The following is a 12,289-nucleotide window of genomic DNA, read 5'->3' on the forward strand; positions in this document are numbered from 1 at the left end:
TGCGCTCACTTGGGGAGTGAATCATCGGACAGAAGATCTTCCTCTCTGTCTCTCCTCTCTGTATATCCGCCTTTCCAATGAAAAAATAATAAAAATAAATCTTAAAAAAAAAAAAAAAAAGAATTCAAAGACACTATTGAGAGGCCAAATATAAGAGTTATGGGAGTCTCAGAAGGTGCAGAAATAGAAACTGGGTTTACAAATACATTTAATGAAAGAATAAGGGAAAATTCTTTCTAAAGAATGAATTGGGAAACAACATCCAGGAGGGGCACAGAACTCCCAACATGGTTGATCAAAAGTGATCTTCACCACCACACATGATCATCAAGCTCTCTTCAATTGAACATAAGGAAAAGATCCCTAAATGTGCACATGAAAAAATCAACTGACATATAAAGGAATGCCAATTAAACTCACAGGAGACCTCTCACAGGAAACTCTACAGGCCAAAAGAGATTGGAGTGACATATTCCAGAGTCTAAAAGAAAAAAATTGTCAGCCCAGGATAATGTACTCAGCAAAACTTTCCTTTGTCTTTGAAAATGAAATAAAATTCTTCCACAGTCAAGAAAAGTTAAAAGATTTTGCCTTTTCCAAACCTGCCCTACAAAGGATACTTAAAGATGTTCTCTTGACAGAGAAGAGGAATAGTGCCCACCAAAACCAAAGACAATGGGAAGAACATCCCAGTAAAATGACAACAGAAGACTAAATCAATGAACACCCCATCCCTAAAATGACAGGAACAAATTATCACCTATTTGTATTAATCCTGAATGTAAATGGCTTATATTCATCAATCAAATGTCATAGATTAGTAGACTGGATTAAAAGACAAACCCCATCTATTTGTTGCCTACAAGAGACATTTCTCACCAGCAAAGATCAGTGGAAACTATGTCTCACAGATTTTGATTTTTTTTGTTAGTTTGATCTCTTCAAAACACTTTCTTCTGATTAAATTCTTCAATGACTCATAGATCATACAGTAGCATCATTTTCTGCAAGAAGTTTCTTGATTTTCTTTTTTATTTCTTCAGCAACACATTAGTCTTTCAGTAGCATGTTATTTAACTTCACAATGTTGTTAATTTCTTTTTTTTCCTTCCTGTTGTTGATTATGCTTTGTGACTCTTCATTTAAGGGGATATATAGTAACTGTGTAATGGAGGCTATTTAATCCAGATGTGAGGATACAATGCAGTATGCATCTCTACTTCCAGACAAAGATGGACTCCCAAGGAAACTGTTTACTATATCTTGACAATAGGATGCTGGACTCTCTGCCATTGTCCATGCCTGCAATGATGGATGTATGATTGTTTATGAAGAACTATATATACTATAATAATGATATAGGGGAACTCAGGGAGTGGGGTGGGAATTGGAGGGGGGATAAGGGAAATCCCAGGATCTATGGAACCGTATCATAAAATGATAATAATAAAAAGAAGTGAAAGTAAAAAAAATAATAAAAGATTTGTAGATTAATGATGATCATGAGGAGCAAATGGATGTCAGGCGGCCTCCAGCTGTGACCCTGAGAAAACTACACCATCGCTTAAGTGGTATTCCAGCTGGAAATGCACAATCTGGGTTTAATCATGAGGAAATACCAAATGAACCAAAATTAAGAAATGGTCTATAAAATGACTGACTTATGCTTTCTAAAAATGTCAGAGTTGTGAAAGATAATGAAAAGCTGATGAACTATTCCAGATTAAAAGAGACATGGTGATAAAATGCAATATCTGTTCCTGGAATAGATCCCAGACTGAAAGAAAATGAAATGCTATAAAGGACATTATTGAAACATTTGCCTAAATAGGTAAAAAAAATTTTTTTCAGAGAAGGAAGAAGACCTGGTAACTAAGTGTTAAATCTGTCTTCTTTGTAATCCTACCACCACTGTCCTAGTTCAGGTTCTCAGCATGTTTCCTCTCAACTTATTTCTAGAATGTTCCAAGTGGTATTTCAAAGTTTATTGCCTCTCGTTTCCAATCTGTCCTCCATGTTGTCAACAGAGTGACTTCTGGAAGTACAGATCTGAACACACCCTACTGCAAATTAGAAAACATCTTTGGCCTGCTATTGCGTGTTCCTCATCTGGCATGCCAGACCGTCCTCCACAGAAACCCAGATGTTTCTTCCCTCACATATCAAGTGATTCTAGTTACTGACCCAATCCCCTACCCCTCAGTGGTCCTGACATAATGCTGAGTGGGAATAACAAAGACCATGACAGAAAGGCATAAATCAATAAGGAAGATGGCAATTTTAAAGCTTTTTGCCTGGTTTGAAGTACAGGCTAGCCCATTATATGACATCATCCGATAACATTTCTTTAAAAAACATTTTTTTTGAGAAATAAATAAATGTCTACTGTTTGGACCAACTAAAAGGAAAGAACAAATGAAGATGGGTTTGTTGGCTGACTTCCACCTTAAAATTTCCTGTGAAGCCATTAGATTCATCCAGCTAAGGGTCTCATTATCTGAGTCAGAATTATTCTATCAACAGCCCCTTTTCCCTGTCACAGCTGGTGCTGAGAGCCATATGTCATAAAACTCCCTCTAGCCCCAAAGTTTAGAACCCTTGCTGAATGGAAAATAAATCACTGTTGTTGAATCAAGTGACCCCACCAGGTTCCCGAGAGAGTTTTCCTTTATATTTTTGTTATGTGCTGAAAACTCATGGTTTTTCTTATCCATGTGGCTTTTCTCTCATTTCCCATCTGCGTAGTCCCCAAAGCTTTTGCCAAAATGCAATTCCATCATTCTCTTAGAGTGCTTCCTGATTTGTTGTCAGGCATGAGAAAGTCTCACAGAAATTGCATTTAGTGATGAATGGATACAATTCGTTTACTCTTACCAAACGAGGTGACCAGCAAGCAAATTCTTGTCTAGAATTTAATAAAGAAGCCCCAGCTGTCATGTATTTATTCTGTGAATCCATATCTATATTCAGATGTACATTTCAATGCATCAGTTTTAACTGTTAAACATTCCCTTTAAAGTTAAGGCTGCATGAGCACAATGAACAACAAAAGATTCTGCATATCCTTTGGGAGTACACTCATGAATTGCCAAAGTAAAGCTCATTCTTTCTGCACCACGTAGTCTGCAAAGTTAAGTGGAATCCCAATTTATGGTCAAACAACCATGGTTATTTCCAATTAGGCGAGATGACCTGCTTACCATGTTACAGCTTTGTGTGAGAGGGACATCGCTGTATCTTCTACGTTGTCTCTGGTATGCCTCTAGTCCTGCTTTGCTCTGTGAATTATAGAAGTCAGCTATCTTAGGGATTTGAAATAAATGAAGCAAAACATTCTTTGTGACAACAGCAATTTCTGTAGACCCAGTTAGTATAAGTTATTATAGTTAGATGTTAAAAGCTCTATGATTTACAATTAGACACCAGGAAACACAAGAAAATCTGAAGGACCCTCTTGCCTACCACTTCATTAATAACGTGTGAGTTCCCTGAGAATCACCAAATTTTCAGGCATTGGATAGTCCCCAGTGAAGCAAGTTAGTGACTGCTCTTTTAGTGGGGCACATGCTATCTGCTCTATTTCTCAGGCTTCTGTGAATCTCAGGAAATCATTTATAGGAAAAAGAAAGCGTTACTCTAATGTCAGTTACAGATACCATCAGAAAAATACAAATCTTGGGAAACTATCGATTAAAATTGCTTTCTGAAAACTAGGTGAAGTATATTCTGTTTACAAACCAGCATGAGTAAATTCCAAAACTAATCTCATTGCTTATACTTTATAGTCCAAGTCAGCCAAGCTCAGTAACTTACCTTGAGCTGAGCCTTCTAGGACTCAGACTTTACTCTGCAAATGACATCCCACACCCCTTGCCTTATTTTTAATATCTTCTCCTAAGTCCTTATTTTACCCAGTTTCAAAACCAAGTCAACACAGCCTCTTAACAGGAAGTCATGCGTACAGAGCAGGAGGGGATCCCAAAGCGGAGAAGGAGGATAGGACGAGGCCTGTATCAAGTCTCAGTGAGATCCCCGGAGGCCTCCCAAGTGCTTTTGACACAGAGGCAGTGGATACTTCATCAAGGATTGTCAGTATGGGCACCAAGGACCATATCCTGACTGCCAAGGAGGTCACAAGGAATTTGAGTGCCCTAGTAGGCAGAGCACTCTGAGGTCATTCATTTCCTAACGAATTTCCCACACAGGATTGAAGCAGCCCAGAGCCCTCGTCATAGGGTCTGGTGAAATCAAAACAACAGCCAGGAGCTCTCAGGTCCTCAGAGATAAATGAATTATAAAGTTCCTTCTGGACTCAGGAGAGGATCTTTCTCTGGTCCTTACTTAGTTCCAGCTTTGGCTCTCCATCCTTTCTTACACTGCCCATCAGGGTTGCTCAGGAACCCCCAGATTAGCTCAGATTGACTAAGAGAAACTAATATAGAAAGTTTTGAACAGACAGGAAGAAGTCAGTTGGCTTATAACTGCTCAGCCTATACCTTACTGGTCAGGCTCCCGACTTGGCTTTTCCTAGCCCTCACTAGGTAGGATGTAGAATTCAGTTATTCTTCTACTTGCTAAGTTATTGGAGATTTCTTTGCTTACCCGCCTAAGACTGTTCTACTCTTCAATTGTTACTATGTGGCTTTTTAGAGTTATAAGAATGTTTTGATTGCCTTAGAATGCATGAAGTTCTGTAAAATCTTGCTTGAATATTATAAACTGCTAACTTGAAATAAAATATATATATATTTAACAACTGCAGCAGGCTCCTCACTGGAAGATGGAGGATAGGGAAGATCTCCTGCCCACCGTGCTAAGTGTTGGAGGCTAGAAATCATTCCCACCCATCACACCCTAGTAGACTATCTTATGAGATGGTGTTGTACTATGATCACCTCTATTTTAAAATTAGGAAATTGAGAGGTTGAATAACATATGCAAGGTCACATAACAAATAAAGGCTGGAGCCAGCATTTGAACTCAGACATTCTGTCTCCAGACTCTGGGCTCTTAACCTTGACACTGTTGACAAGTAGCTGAGTGTGAGGTTCTATGGGAGAGTCATATCCAAGGTATGCAGGGTAATCAGATGAGTGGAAGCGGTACAAAGGGTAGATGGCAGATCTCCAAAGGCAGCTCTGGCTGTCTTAATCGTGAACAAGGCCTGGATGAAATATCTGTAACCAAAGAGCTCACATCCAAGGAGTGCTGGAGCTGCAAAGGACCTTAAAAAAGCAGACTAAAGCTGTGATGATGAATTTCATGTGTCAACTTGATTAGGCTAAAGAATGCCTAGATGGCTGGTAAAATATTAATCCTAAGTGTGCCTGTGAGAGTGTCCTGGGAGAGGTTAGTATTTGAATGAGTGGATTGAGAAAGAACATCACTCCCACCAACGAAAAGTGGGCATGAGCCAATCCACTGAGGGCTTGGATGGGACAAATGGGCTGAGGGAGGGTCAATGGTCTTTCTCTTATTGAGCTCAGATATCTTCCTCCTTCTAATCCTCAGACAATGCACCCCAATTGATTTCATCTCTTTTTGTGTGGCTTCCTACTTGGAATTCATTTACTCTTTCCTCCTTCCATTTTGGAGATAGTAAGGGGGCAGTGAGCTGTTTGTCCCTTAGATACCACATGGGGCAGAGGAGTTGATAAAACTGGAGATAGGTATCTCTAGGGGCTGCTCTGGTGAGATTGTGTTGTTGGCATCTGCACTCTGGATACGTCTATAACTTCTGTAGTCCCCTCAATATCTAAGACCTCTGTATGCTTTCTTTCCTTTCTCCAAGCTTTTCCTATAGAACTCAGAGATATGAGCAACTGATTTTTAATCAGCATTGATAAAACTGATGAATTTACTGTGACCCTCTATTCATGATATTTTCGTTTTCCTTTAGTACAAAACCCATTCAATTGTTCCTGAAGGTGAGAACGTGATAGAATTCCAGGTCAGCAAGCAGGTAGGGGCTGAGGGCTCTGTGGGAAAGCATTGGAGGAAGAGAACAGAAGGGAGTAGAAATGTCATTCCATTGCTCCTGGTTCTTACTTAGCAGTAGTCCCAGAAAGTCCACTTCTGCCCAGAATGAGGTGGAATTGCTGTGAAGGTATAGGCTGTAGGCCAGATTGAAAAGGTAAATCAAAAAGCCAGGTCACAGACTTCAAAACTCCCCCTATCAGAAAGTGTTTCAAATGATAACTAGGGCATAAACATCTGTGTGAATTAGTGTGGAAGGCGACTCACCCTGTAAATGTGCCAGTTCCACCCTTGTGATTGTTTGCTCCAACTCATATGGGTCTTGAAAGTGGGGGCAATTGCTCCACTGGCCATTCTTTTCCTTGATTGCTCATCTTCTCTTCCTGTAAGCCCTTTTTGTTGCTGGCTAATAAATTACCTGTTCCTGTTGCTGTGGGCTTTTGGGCAATGATGGCTGCCATTTCAAATAAAAAGCAGAGCCAATAGTCTAAGAATATGCATCACAGAGAGGCCCCTTTAGTTAATTCAACAAAGACAACCTTCTGAGAAAAATGCCTGCAGGAAAAGGAATTGGTGGGTAGTGACTTGTTTCTCCTCACCACTACCCCGTAATTTTGTTATGAGTTTAGACAAAGTGCAATATTAATGAGACTCTAAAAGGGGAAGGCATGAAATTCAAGAGGCTCAATTTGTTCATTGACCTTGGGAAGATCTTCTGGGGGTGGGGAATAGAGGAAGACAGCTGGAAGGATGGAAGAAGCAGTAGATGGCAGAGTCACAGACTTGACTAAGCAGGGCAAACTTCCACCTTCAAGTGAAATGAAGCAGGGTACACGGGACCAAATGACAAGGTCGTGAGAAGAAACCCTACCCCAGTTCAGATAGGACTATAAGGTGTGACCTTCTTATAGAGAATGGTCTGGCTCCCTGCAGACTTGGTGGAACAATAGGAGTGAGTGGCAATGATATCACCTGGAAGATACATTATTTAGTAATAAAAAAGAGATGGAAAGTCACATGATTCACCTTTAGGCATCATAAGAGAGTTGAAATAAGGCATGGCATAAAAAAAGACAGATTCAAATGCTTGTGCCAAACTATTATGTACTCCTTGAGGACATCTTGGGTCACACAGTCGTTGGGTGGAACTGCAGGCACATTCCTTCTCACTAGAGCAGACGGTGGAGGATTTTGCGGTAGTGGGGATAACCAAGAACAACAAGAGAAAATGACCAGGTTGTATATGGCAGAGAAATAGTCCGCTGGGGCTGGTCTCAGCGGGCAGGGGCTGCTGAGGCGATGCATGGGAGACACAGCCGGGCACCAGTTGTGAAGGGAGGTACAAAGTCCCTACATATTTTGAGTGACATGAACCACCCCGCCTGAACAGACTTTGGACTGCATTGAGTTGGCAAAATGGGTGGACCTGCGCTGTTCGTACTTTTTGGGAAGCTGTGTCATCTCCAGTTTGTTGAGCTGAGAAAAGCTGAGAAAAGGTTGTTATATAACCTTTTTTACTAGCAAATGAGAATAACAAACTCAAACCTCCTGACTAAGACCAAGTAAAAAAGAGTGCTTAGCAGAAATTGGTTACTTAAAAAAAGTTCTATAAAAAGTTAAAAGCTATTGCATAATTAAATCAAAATCAAAATTTGCATGCCCTTTTTTGATCAACTAGAAAAGCCTAGACAGATATAGAAAGGTCATGGTGCAGTGGCCTAGTACACTAATCCTCAGCCTGCAGTGCCAGCATCCCATAGGGGCACTGATCCAGTTCCCTATACACACCTGGAAAAAAGCAGAACATGGCTCAATCCTAGGCTCCTGCACTTATATGGGAGATTCAGAAGCAGCTCTAGCCATTGTGGCCATTTGGAGAGTCAGCCAGCAGATGGATGGCTTCTCTGTCTCTTTCGCTGTGTAAAATCTGCCTTTCAAATAAAATTAAATACATATTTTTTTAGGATAGACACTGAGGGCCCAGCATGGTGGCCAGGTGGCAAAAGTCCTCACCTTGAATGCATTGGGATCCCATATGGGTGCTGGTTCTAATCCTAGCAGTTCCGCTTCCCATCTAGCTCCCTGTTTGTGGCCTGGGAAAGCAGTCAAGGATGGCACAAAGCCTTGGGACCCTGCACCCATGTGGGAGACCTGGAGGAAGTTCCTGGCTCCTGGCTTCGGATCAGCACAGCACCAGCCGTTGCGCTCACCTGGGGAGTGAATCATCAGACGGAAGGTTTTCCTCTCAGTCTTTCCTACTCTCTATCTGACTTTGTAAAAAAAAAAATAATAATAAATAAATCTTAAAAAAAAAAAAGACACTGAGCTATACGTTGGGTATTCCTTATCTGAAATGCTTAGGATCAGAACTATTTACAGAAAAGGAAAGGCAAAAGCAAGAGAGAGAGAGAGAGAGAGAGAGAGAGAGAGAGAGAGAGAGATACCTTCCTTCTGCTGGTTTATTCCCTAAATGGCTACAATGGTGAGGGCTAAGCCAGGTCAAAACCCTGAACTTCATATGGGTCTCCCATGCAGCATCTTTTGTTGTTTTCCCAGGCACATTAGTGGGAAGCTGGATCGCAAGTGGGAAGCTAGGGCATGAAATGGCATTGCAGACAATGGCTTAACCATATGCCCTGTCCTGTCCCCACCCCCGAAATAGCCCCCAAGAATTTCAGATTTTGGAATTTTTGCATACATAATGAGATACTTTGGGGACTAGACCCAAGTTTAAACAGGAAATTTATTTATGTTTCATAGACACCCTATGTACATAGTCTGAACTTCATAGAGTATTTTTAAAAAATTGAGCAGCAAGCATTTATTTCATGGCATGGAATTTTCTACTTGTGCTATGATGACTGAAATAAAAAGTTTTAAATTCTATAATATTTTTAATATTAATTTTTCCAGTGATGGATGTTCATGTTGGATTGCTGTACCTCTCCAGAAAGCAAGCAGAGTATGGGCAAGACATTGCAAAAGAGAACTGCCAGAATTTGGAAAGAAACTACTTATGGAGGATTATGGAGACAGAGGGGAAACAGAAGGTCTAGTCAGTCAAGAGAGCACTGGAAGGCTCTGTGGACTTTTAAAATGTTTTTAAAGATTTATCTGAGGAGACAGTACAAGGGACAGGGAGAGGGTGAGGGAGATAAAGAGGGAGAGAGAGAAAGGTTCAGTTCCCCAAATACTTGCAACAACCAGGAGCAGAGAACGCAACTCCAGGTCTCCTGTGCACAGGGTAACAGGATCAATTACTTGAGTCAACATCACTGCCTCCTAGGGTCTTCTCAAACAGGAAGTTGGAATCAGGAGTGAGAGCTAGCACTCGGGCGTGGGACGCAGGTGTCCTGATCATTAGGCTGGACTCCTCTGTGTGCTGTGTTGAAAACATTGCCATTCACATGGAGGGGTTCTGATGGAGGAGCTCAGGCAACTCCTCTGGCAGGACACAGACCCTGCATGTCAGTGCAAGGAACATGGAAGGTAACAGCCAAGAGGTCATGGAAAGTGTCCCACTGGCATGGGTCGAGGGCAGACCAGGCTGAATCTGTTCATGTCATCCACTAGTAAATCTGATCGCCAGGTCGAACCAGGTCCGTTCGTGACAAAAGCAACACACAAGTTGGAATGCCAAGGTGAGGTAGCCTGAGCCGGATGCAGCCGCAGCACCCAACCAGCACACGTGAGAACCAGGAAAGGAGGAGGCAGAGCTGACAGAGGAATAAGGGGAGGTTCCCTAGCTGAACAGCAACTTACACTGAGGAGCGTGAGCTGGGTAGGGGGTAGACCAGACTAGGCAGGGACACAGCACCTGTGCACCTCATGTGGGCCAGACTGGGTGAAAACCAGGCTGGGCTGACTATTCCCACTGGTGCAAGCTACAATCAGAGTTGGTGAGGGTTGTTGGGGCTTAGTTGTAGCATCAGCTGGCGGAAGCTGGTACAAAGGGTTAGACACGTTGAGTTGAACCACAGGGCCAACTGGAGAGGGCACAACTGGAATGGGAGCGACCTGGGAGGGAAATAGTGGGCTCCTCCCTCGTGGGTCATCACCTTCCACGGGAGGGCATGGGAACTAGGACAGGGGCTGGGGTGGCTAGACAGACACCCAACAACATCCGTTAGGGACGGTAGGAGGAGATGGTTGGATGGAAGTAGGTTGCAACACCTGTTGGCAAGTATATGAACAGAACGGCATTTGGGACAGACTGGGCTAGTATGCCATACATACTGGCAAGCCAGGGTAGGGGGTGGGCCTGGTTGGGGTTACTGTGGGCCGCCCTGACTGGGCTGCAACTCCTACTGGTACGTGCGAGGGACAAGTGCGTCCAGGGCGGAACCAGGCCGGACTGCAAGAGGACACGGGTGGAGACAGAACCGACCCAGCAACTGCAACCACCAGCTGATGGGGCAATGGACTGTGCCGGGCCCTATGCTTACTAGAACACGCAGGAATCTGGACTGGGAATACCTCAAAATTTCTTTTAGGATCTCCCCAGTCTAGACACCGGACTCAGAGTCCTAACCAAGGAAAGACAGAACAAGTCAAGCAACAACCTCAGCTATCTGTTGGCAGCAAAATACTGGGCAAATGGAGACTCTAGAAGGGACTGTGTCAATCAATGGACTCTTCAACGACCACATCGTGCCTGGAGTGGCGAGACTGGCAGTGACCCATGAATGGTGAACTATTGGAACCACTTGATCGAGTATCTCAGAGCATGCCCCACATCCGGGACTTAGGGTGGGTGGGAAACTGGGTGGGGCTTCTTCCTCTATATCCCCCTTTAGGCCTTGAACCTTTTTTACCCCAATTAAATTTGTAAGGATTGTCAAAATTAAAAAAATAAATTAAAAAAAAAAAAGAAAACATTGCCATAAACCTGAGAAAGACAGAAGAAGCCTCGAAGTTTTCAAAGAGCTCTGGCATAGTCCTTTATGTCATCCTCACAAGAAGCTTCCAGAGGCAAGGACAGGCATTTCTAGTTCACAGATGAGGACTCTGTGTTGGTGAAAGAGATGTAGGTGGGAGGAAAGTGAGTTGAAAACCAACCAGGTTGGGCCAGTCATGAGGGCTCAATTAGCTAATCTCCCACCCCAAGTGCAGGGATCCCATATGGGCACTGTGGTTCATGTCCCTGCTGCTTCACTTCCCATCCAGCTTCCTGCTTGTGGCCTAGGAAAGTAGCAAAGGATGGCCCAGGACCTTGGGCCCCTGTACCTATATGGGAGACCCAGAAGAAACTCCTAGCTCCTGGCTTCAGATTGGCTCAGCTCCAACTATTGTGACCATTTGGGGAGTGAACCAGCAGATGAGTGCCTGGCACATAGTTATTCCTCTGAATGAGTGGATGTGAGTTGGTTAGCACAAGAGTGAAAAATAGTTACAGAACATTTCCAGGGATGAAATGTGGTCAGTGGAGAATTATGAAGGCCAAGCTTGCAACAGGTATGCTGTGTTGACGATGAGGAGACGGGCTTCTGCAGAAAGAGCAAAGTATGGCCAGGGATGTGGGTGGCATGGACAGAAACTTGGAGGGGGCACATGCAGAGCAGATGTTAGAAGGACAGCATGGTGGAGAAGAGGCCGGATGCTGTGCTGGAGACTTGGAGGGAAACAGTGATCGAGGGCAATTACTAGCTGGCTGCCACCTGTTCTTCCTTTCTACCCCTTATTTTATTTTAAAGATTTATTTATTTTTATTACAAAGTCAGATATACAGAAAGGAGAAGAGACAGAGAGGAAGATCTTCCGTCCGATGATTCACTCCCCAAGAGGAACGCAACGGCTGGTACTGCGCTGATCCAAAGCCAGGAACCAGGAGCCTCTTTCGGGTCTCCCACGCGTGCAGGGTCCCAAACCTTTGGGCTGTCCTCAATTGCTTTCCCAGGCCACAAGCATAGAGCTGGATGGGAAGTGGAGCTGCCGGGATTAGAACCGGCGCCCATATGGGATCCCAATGCATTCAAGGTGAGGACTTTAGCCACTAGGCCACCACGCTGGGCTCCCTTTCTACCTCTTTGAAGGAAACTTACTGGTCGCACCTCATGCAAGACTCTGCTGGTGAAGAATGTTGCTTGCAGTTGGAATTCTACTTCAGACCCACCTTCAAACCAATTAGCCTGCTTCCTTGGGTGTAGTTTTTCATTCCACTTCCCTGGCCTGGCATCCAGTGACAGACCTTGCTGGGGGTTGTGGGGAGAGAATACATCATTGCATAGGAGAACATCTTAGAGTAAACATCGCATCATTTTCTGAAAAGCTGGTACTTGATGCAACTAATAGGACACAACACATTAGATTTTTT

General features: G+C 43.3%; 1 long non-coding RNA gene across 1 annotated transcript; it reads right to left on the reverse strand.

The window, feature by feature from the left end:
- Positions 1–1,262: 1,262 nt before the first annotated feature.
- Positions 1,263–12,289, reverse strand: LOC121151386. Its single transcript, XR_005883157.1, has 3 exons — positions 12,027–12,289; positions 3,201–3,278; positions 1,263–1,302 (listed from the first exon to the last, which is right to left on the reverse strand). It is a non-coding gene; the product is annotated as an uncharacterized LOC121151386 (long non-coding RNA).

This window comes from Ochotona curzoniae, unplaced genomic scaffold (assembly GCF_017591425.1).
Source record: "Ochotona curzoniae isolate NIBS_2020 unplaced genomic scaffold, NIBS_Ocur_1.0 contig_2318, whole genome shotgun sequence".
Taxonomy (NCBI): domain Eukaryota; kingdom Metazoa; phylum Chordata; class Mammalia; order Lagomorpha; family Ochotonidae; genus Ochotona; species Ochotona curzoniae.